The 7,292-nt window shown below is 33.2% G+C and overlaps 1 pseudogene; it reads right to left on the bottom strand.

The window, feature by feature from the left end:
• Positions 1–372: 372 nt before the first annotated feature.
• Positions 373–1,357, bottom strand: LOC149139627 (2S seed storage-like protein pseudogene; annotated as a pseudogene).
• Between the last annotated feature and the right edge of the window lie 5,935 nt (positions 1,358–7,292).

Below are 7,292 nucleotides of genomic sequence, written 5' to 3' on the forward strand. Positions count from 1 at the left end.
CAGTGAATAATCAAGAAAGAGAGATACGCGAAGTTGGATACTAGATATTCTATTAGTCTAATTCCGCTTTTTTGCTTCAAAGCATATATTGTATTATTGTATTTGAGTTCATTAAGCGTGTAGTCAAAAAAAAAAGAGAACCTGCTTTGATGGTGACCATGAAAGGAAACAAAATGAATTTGGAATTTGGTCGCTTATTAGTCCTTTATTAAGTAAAGGGAACACATCCGGCTACCATATAAATGGTGGGCATTAAACGAAATGAGACGACTCTTCCAAACAAGAAAACTACAATTTCATAGCAGCTTAAGTTACTCCCTTGTTTATTTAGTTACATAGACACAGTATCTATATTTTCTGGTCGTTGCGCACTTAAACGCTGCTTCCCGTTGCGAAATAGCCTGTCCACACACCATGAGCACATGGATTAGATTCATCAGTCAGTATGGATTAGCCCGTTTTAAGAAGAAATATATATAATTTACAGCAGCGAAGGTGGCAGACTAGATGTTGGATCAACATCAATAACAAATGACATCATGAATAAATGAAAGAATGTGTTAGTCCACAGAATAACGACAGCAGCATCCTACATACAGCTACAGAAATTAATTACTAGAGTTTAATATTAAATAACGTTCATCAATCGATAGAAAGACTTACGAGAACGGCGTTGAACGTCGCAGCGGCGGGGAGGCTGGCGGACGTTGCAAGTTTCTGGAAGGTATGCGGCTCTCTCCTCCGCCTCCTCCTCTTCTCTTCCACGCGATTCGCGGCGGCGGCAGCGCTGATTATGTGCAGCCTCAGAATCCATGAAGAGGTCCTCCATGGTTGAATCATACGATTGAGATTGATCGAGAACTTGCTGTATGGCTCGGCATCGGCATTGTGGAGACATTCTTTCCAATTCCTCGCAACATCTCTCCGATGGCTGCTCTCTCCGTCTTTGCAAATAGTCGCGGCACTGAGACAGTCGCCCCGGATCGCAGGACCGTTGTTGTTGCAAGCCCTCTCCATACATCATGCCTTCACGTGCATCAACAGTTGGGGCGCCCCATTGAAGGAGGAAGAGAAGGGTTACGCCTAAGCTCACCCAGGGCGCCCCATTGAAGGAGGAAGAGAAGGGTTACGCCTAAGCTCACCCATTTAATAGTTGGGGTGCCCCATTGAAGGAGGAAGAGAAGGGTTACGTCTAAGCTCACCCAGGGCGCCCCATTGAAGGAGGAAGAGAAGGGTTACGCCTAAGCTCACCCAGGGCGCCCCATTGAAGGAGGAAGAGAAGGGTTATGCCTAAGCTCACCCATTTAAGAGCCAGTCTCGTAGTGATCGGAGGGGAGAAGACGCCCATTACTTTTCTTTCTTCTTTACCTTGAAGGATAGACAGTTATATGGAGCGGCAGTGACAAGGTGGGAAGACGAAGTGGATCCTAATACTGTATTTATGGAGGCGTGGATCCTAATAGAAGTGCAGAACAAAACAACACGAAGAAGAGATCGAGAGTCGAGACGAACACATGTAGCACATGCCTCATCTCACACTCTACGTCCCAACTGAAGCCAGAGAAAGATGGAACGCCTGCCTCCGTTTCCAATCGCCGCGTATTTCACCTGTATCCAAAGTTTGAAAACCCTCATGTGCATTTATTGAATGGTTGCAAACATTCTGGATTGGAAAAAAACTTTTAACCAAAGTTTGAAAAACCTCATGCTTGGAAACTTTGGATAAAGCTATTATACCGGATATCATTTTAACATCGGGGTAGGTGAAGGGTGCAATAAGACTTCCAATTCGCAACTTTGGTTATACATTTTTTACACCGACATTTGCAGAGATAAACTTTGGTTAAACTTTGATAGTGCACAAATTTTTTTGGTCGAAAAACCAGTTAATGTATGGTCAACGATCGATGCTATTAGTCCCATGCAGGGACTAATAAGTTTATCTAAGTCTTGCTTTTCCCAGCACTAGAGTACTTTACTATTTAACGTGAGGAATGCAAAGGGATTTCGATATAATAATTTATTTTCAACTTAAAAAAATATGAATAATTGATGAATACATTTTAGGAATTTTGATGTCTTATAATTAAGATTATCACTTACGGTTTACTTTCTAATTATATAATTGTGAAGCCATAATTATTTATTATTATATGATTTATTAAGATGGTCAATTATAGTTTGTTATTTTAACATGTGACTTAGAATTTTATGTAAATAGATTATTTAATTTAAGTTTAAATTGGTTATAAATGTTGTTTTATTTTTATTTTTATTTGAAGTTTAATTTTATTTATATATATACATATAAAAAAGTTTAATTGTAAATGTTATTTTATTTTTATTTGAAGTTTAAAAATATATAATTATAGTTATGAAAAGAAATTATTAAAGTAATTAAATAATTTTCTAAAGTAACATTTATATAATTAAGGGATAAATATTATATGATTTTATTTAAAATTATAAAGAATTATTTTCATGGGAGGTATTTTCTAATTTAGTATGGAAGATATGTTGTAATGTCATATTGCCTCTGATTTTAAATTTTTGTGATTTAATTTTTTTTTTTTGAAATTTTTTCCAGATTGATCACATTATCACTCTTTTTGGTCGACTTTTCAAGCCAACTATTGTTCTCTTAAATATTATGATTTTGTCAAATTACAAAAAAACAAAATTTAAAATAAATAAGTATTATAATTTATGTATTCAAGCTTCTGCGATGCATAATGAATTAAGAAAAGTCTTTCTGTGGAATTCACATAAGAGAAATTTTTGGTCAACGCATTTCGAACCAACAAGTATGGTTCATCATCACGACAACATGAACAATAATATTTAAATTTTTATATTAATTTATTAATATATTGAAAACAAATATTATTAAGTAACGGCTATATTAAATGACTAGTTTTTGAAAAATAATATTTAAATAATGATATTAGATTATTAATTTATTATTTAATAGGTAAGTACTATAATTAGTAATAAAACATTTTGAGTTGGTCAAATTACATAAAAATAAAACAAAATACAAAAATTAATAATTATAATTATAATTATAATTAATAATTGAATCAGTCTAAAATCCATAATTTCGAATTTTCTTAATATAACTTATAGAAGAGTCTTTCTAATAGTGTTTTCTTGTAATATACCCACCTACAGGAAGTAAACCTGGCAGATAATTTTTTTTTTCATTTAAGTCAAACCCTATTCTACCTCATACGTGCATATTTATTAATACATGTTAACCTTACTAACTTTCTAATACCACATACATCATTCTGGAAATATCAAAGGGTATTGCTTTCTTGTTGCATTATCCGAAAATTTCTATGCCCACCGGCTCTGTCACGTGATGGGTATGGTCAGAGTACACTCTGCCTTCACGCCCTCGGGCTTCTCCCCTCATCGATGGTGTGGGTGTATGGATGCCCATCCGACGGTTGTGCTAGACTGATATGCTCCACCATTGTTTATCCTGTAGCGTGGAGTTTCCCAAAACATTTGCACTAGGCATTGCTTCAGCTCTGTCTTACCTTCCTGGCGCCGAATCGTGCTTCGCGTCAAATGAATGCAGATGGTTCTTGTACAATGCCAAGCTCTGGACTGAATTGGACCTTGTTATTACAACATTCGTCTTCTGGTAAGAATTATATCATGCAAATTTTCAGTTTATCGATTTCTTTTCCTTCATTCAGGTTTTTCTTTAATTTTTTGTTTGAAACTCTGATAGATTTCTCGCTTGCCTGTGTTCTATGGTCGAGGGTCATGGTGTCGACCTCCAACAATCACCTGAGGGTTCTGGTTGATGCTTCCCAGGTTTCCAAGCCCTACCTCTTCTGCAATTGGCTAACGGGTAAGTTCCTAGAAATACTTCTCCTGATGGTAGTCGATTCTCTGGTTCTATTGACAGTTTGCTCATTCAGCTGATGGAGGAAAAGGGTTCTTCCCCTTTATTTAGAAATGGCCCTCTGGCCCAAGTCCTTACGACTCCTATTTCATTTATTGTATCAGATTTATGGCGAAGTTTATACACCAGTCAGGGTTGCCCTGTGCTTTTCAGGGTTTGGGAAATCTTGTTCTTGGAATTATTCCTCCGAACTATAGCCCTGCTTATCCTAGCGCATTATTAAATTTGACATGCCCTCAGGCTTACTCTTAATTTTCTATGTATTACATTTATTTAAAAGAGGACTTTTCAGGTTATAAACCCTGGTTGGAATCCTTTGGCTTGCTACAATTTGTTTGTTGGCTGAGCACAATTTTCATATAATTATTCTCTAGTTTTTTGTTAAGGTATTTGTGACCTGAGTAAGTGTTAAGTTATTAAAAGAAGCATTCCATCTCTGTTGCGCATTGTAACTCCTTTTATACTGTAATGTTTTAACCCGCTTCAGGGTTACTTGAGTTATAGAGATATTCCTATGGTTGATAAAGTGTAATTTATATGTATAGTTTTGAACCCACTGAATGCTATGGTATTTGTACTGCATGTTTTATGATATTCTGTGTAGGCAATCTCCCGCACAGTGAAAATGTTATATACCTAGCAGATTTGTTGCATGTTGGCATTTGCTTTCAGGTCTAGCCCTATGATACTGCTAGTCTTCTATGCGTAACACTTTTGCATTTTCTCTTAAGCTTAAATATGCTCCTCAGATCTCTGGTTATGTTATTATCTAACTAAATCATGAATACTCGCCTTCGTATGGTTATGTAGTTGCAAGATTCGTTCTTCTGTCAATAATATATATAGTTACATGATTTGCACCGCTATCATTTAATAACATAGCTACATGCAAGTAGGGAAAGAAAAGGTTCTGGATTTGGATTTGATAACCTTGTGGGAACTGTTTTGCCACTCAGCATTTTCTTTAAAATCTATATAAATGTCGCTGCGTTGGTTGTGCTCGAGGGTTCTGAATCTACTCTCTAGATTTTCCTGCATTTCTGTGTTTAGGCATATGTAAGGAAAGAGCTCATAAACGGTCATTCTATTAATTATTGTATGGATTCTGGTTTACTACAAGGTCAGTCTTTTGAAATTCTGAGTCTGCTATAAATCTTTGAGTTTTTTGTTTTTAATTTTTGGATAAATTTTTCCTACGGACTTCTCTTACATTTATCTGCAATTCAAAATAAGAAAACTCTTCACAGACTACTAACTCTTACATTAGTAAAGATATTTATAGGAGGATACGCATCTCTCCTATCATATTTCCTCTACTATTCATTGTAAAGAAAACCTTCCACACCTTTCTTTTAACATAAATATGATACATTATAAAGTTCACACATCAGTTTTTCCCCAAGGGTTTCTTTACATATCTGGTGTTCCGGCTGGTAAAGATCTTTTTGAAGGTCATCCGAACCTGGGACTTCTTTTATATTTATCTCCAATTCAGAAATAAGAAAACTCTTCACAGGCTAATAACTCTTACATTATTAAAGATATTTATAGGAGGATACCCATCACTCCTATCATATTTCCTCTACTATTCACTGTAAAGAAAACCTTCCACACCTTTCTTTTAACAGAAATATGATACATTATAAAGTTCACACAACAGTTTTTCCCCAAGGGTTTCTTTACATATCTGGTGTTCTGGCTGGTAAAGATCTTCTTGAAGGTCATCCGAACCTGGGTCTGCTACCTCTCAACCGCCTGACCATGAGATTCGTCTTTCAGAACCAGAATCTCCCCCCTTGCTTACTTGCTAGACCACAGTGTTCAGCAAGTTGCTTGCACAATGTGCACGGCTATCTGATCATCACCAGACTTAGTCACCTTTTTTTTTTTCTTCTACATGTCCCTACAGTGCAGATTTTCCTCTCCTCCCCTCCTTTTTTCTAGAAACTCTTCCAGTTAGGGGAGGTACTTAGGGTTGCCCTCACAACAACTGTCTTTTCTACCTCAAGATGATAACTTCCTCCTTGTAAAGTTACCATCTTTTAAAGAAACACTTCTTAAATCTCATAATGAAAACAAAAATATATTTAAATTTCAAACAAATAATAATATCAGGTTTAGTTTATATTTACCACAATAAACCAAATATTTACATTTTTTCTCGGAGCATTACATTTCTGGTTTATTTTAACAAAATTTTAATAAATGTTTTAAAAAAAATGAATTTAAATTGTTTAATTGAAGAATAAATTTATAAAGTTTAAGATTTTATGATTAAGATTATCACGTAAAGTTTAGTATTTTAATTATATAATTGTGAGTTAAAAACTACTTATTATTATATAATTTATTAAGATTATTACTTCTCGTCTCTTATTGTAACATGTGAGTTAAAAATTTATCTAAATACATTATTTAGTATATGATTTAATTTAAGCCTAAATCATGTAATTTGGTTATATTACTTGTCGTATGTTATTTTAACATGTGAGTTAAAAATTTATGTAAATACATGTTTAGTACATGATTTAATATAAGCCTAAATCATGTGAGTTGAAAATTTATGTAAATACATGATTTAGTATATGATTTAATTTAAGCCTAAATCATGCAAGTTGGTTATAGATGTTATTTTACTTTTATTTAAAGTTTAAAAATATATAATTATATTTATAAAAATATATTAATAATGTAATTAAATGTTTATAGTAAGAATTATACAACTAGGGATAAATATTATATTATTTTGTTTAAAATTATAAAGAACTATTGCATTGAGAGGCATTCTCTCATTTAATATGAAAGATATGTTATAATATCTTATTGTGTTATATTAAATTTTATGGCTTATTCAAATTATATCAAAGAAAAAAATAAAATAAAATGAAATTTAAAATAAATAGTTATTAGAATTAGTAATAAAACATTTTTACTCCATGAAATTACATAATAATAAAATAAAATAAAACACAAAAATTAATAATTAATAATTAAATCAACCTAAAATCTATTTTAATTCTGAATTTGTATAGTCTAATTTATAGATGGAATAACCTTTTTTTGTGGTTAATTTTAACCAAATTCTGGAAAAGATTTTTAAAAACTTGAGTTTAAGTTGTTTAATTTGCAAACATCAAGTACTCAGGGATTTCCAATTATGCATTCAAAAAAATATTTTAAACAACAAAAGATCACAACCTTTCTTAATATTGTATGACCTAATTCTGGTGAAAAAGACTATTTCTTCTATAAATTAGACTACTTCATTTTGAATCTACCAAACAAAAAAGCCCATCAAATCTGTTGAGGTGCAAGCCACTAATAGAGTGCACAGAGATTTGATCTCTATGAACCCTTCTCTAGAATTAAGATG

This window comes from Pinus tabuliformis, chromosome X (genome assembly GCF_031772625.1).
Source record: "Pinus tabuliformis cultivar Carrire ecotype Pingquan chromosome X, CPIR1, whole genome shotgun sequence".
Classification (NCBI taxonomy): Eukaryota; Viridiplantae; Streptophyta; class Pinopsida; order Pinales; family Pinaceae; genus Pinus; species Pinus tabuliformis.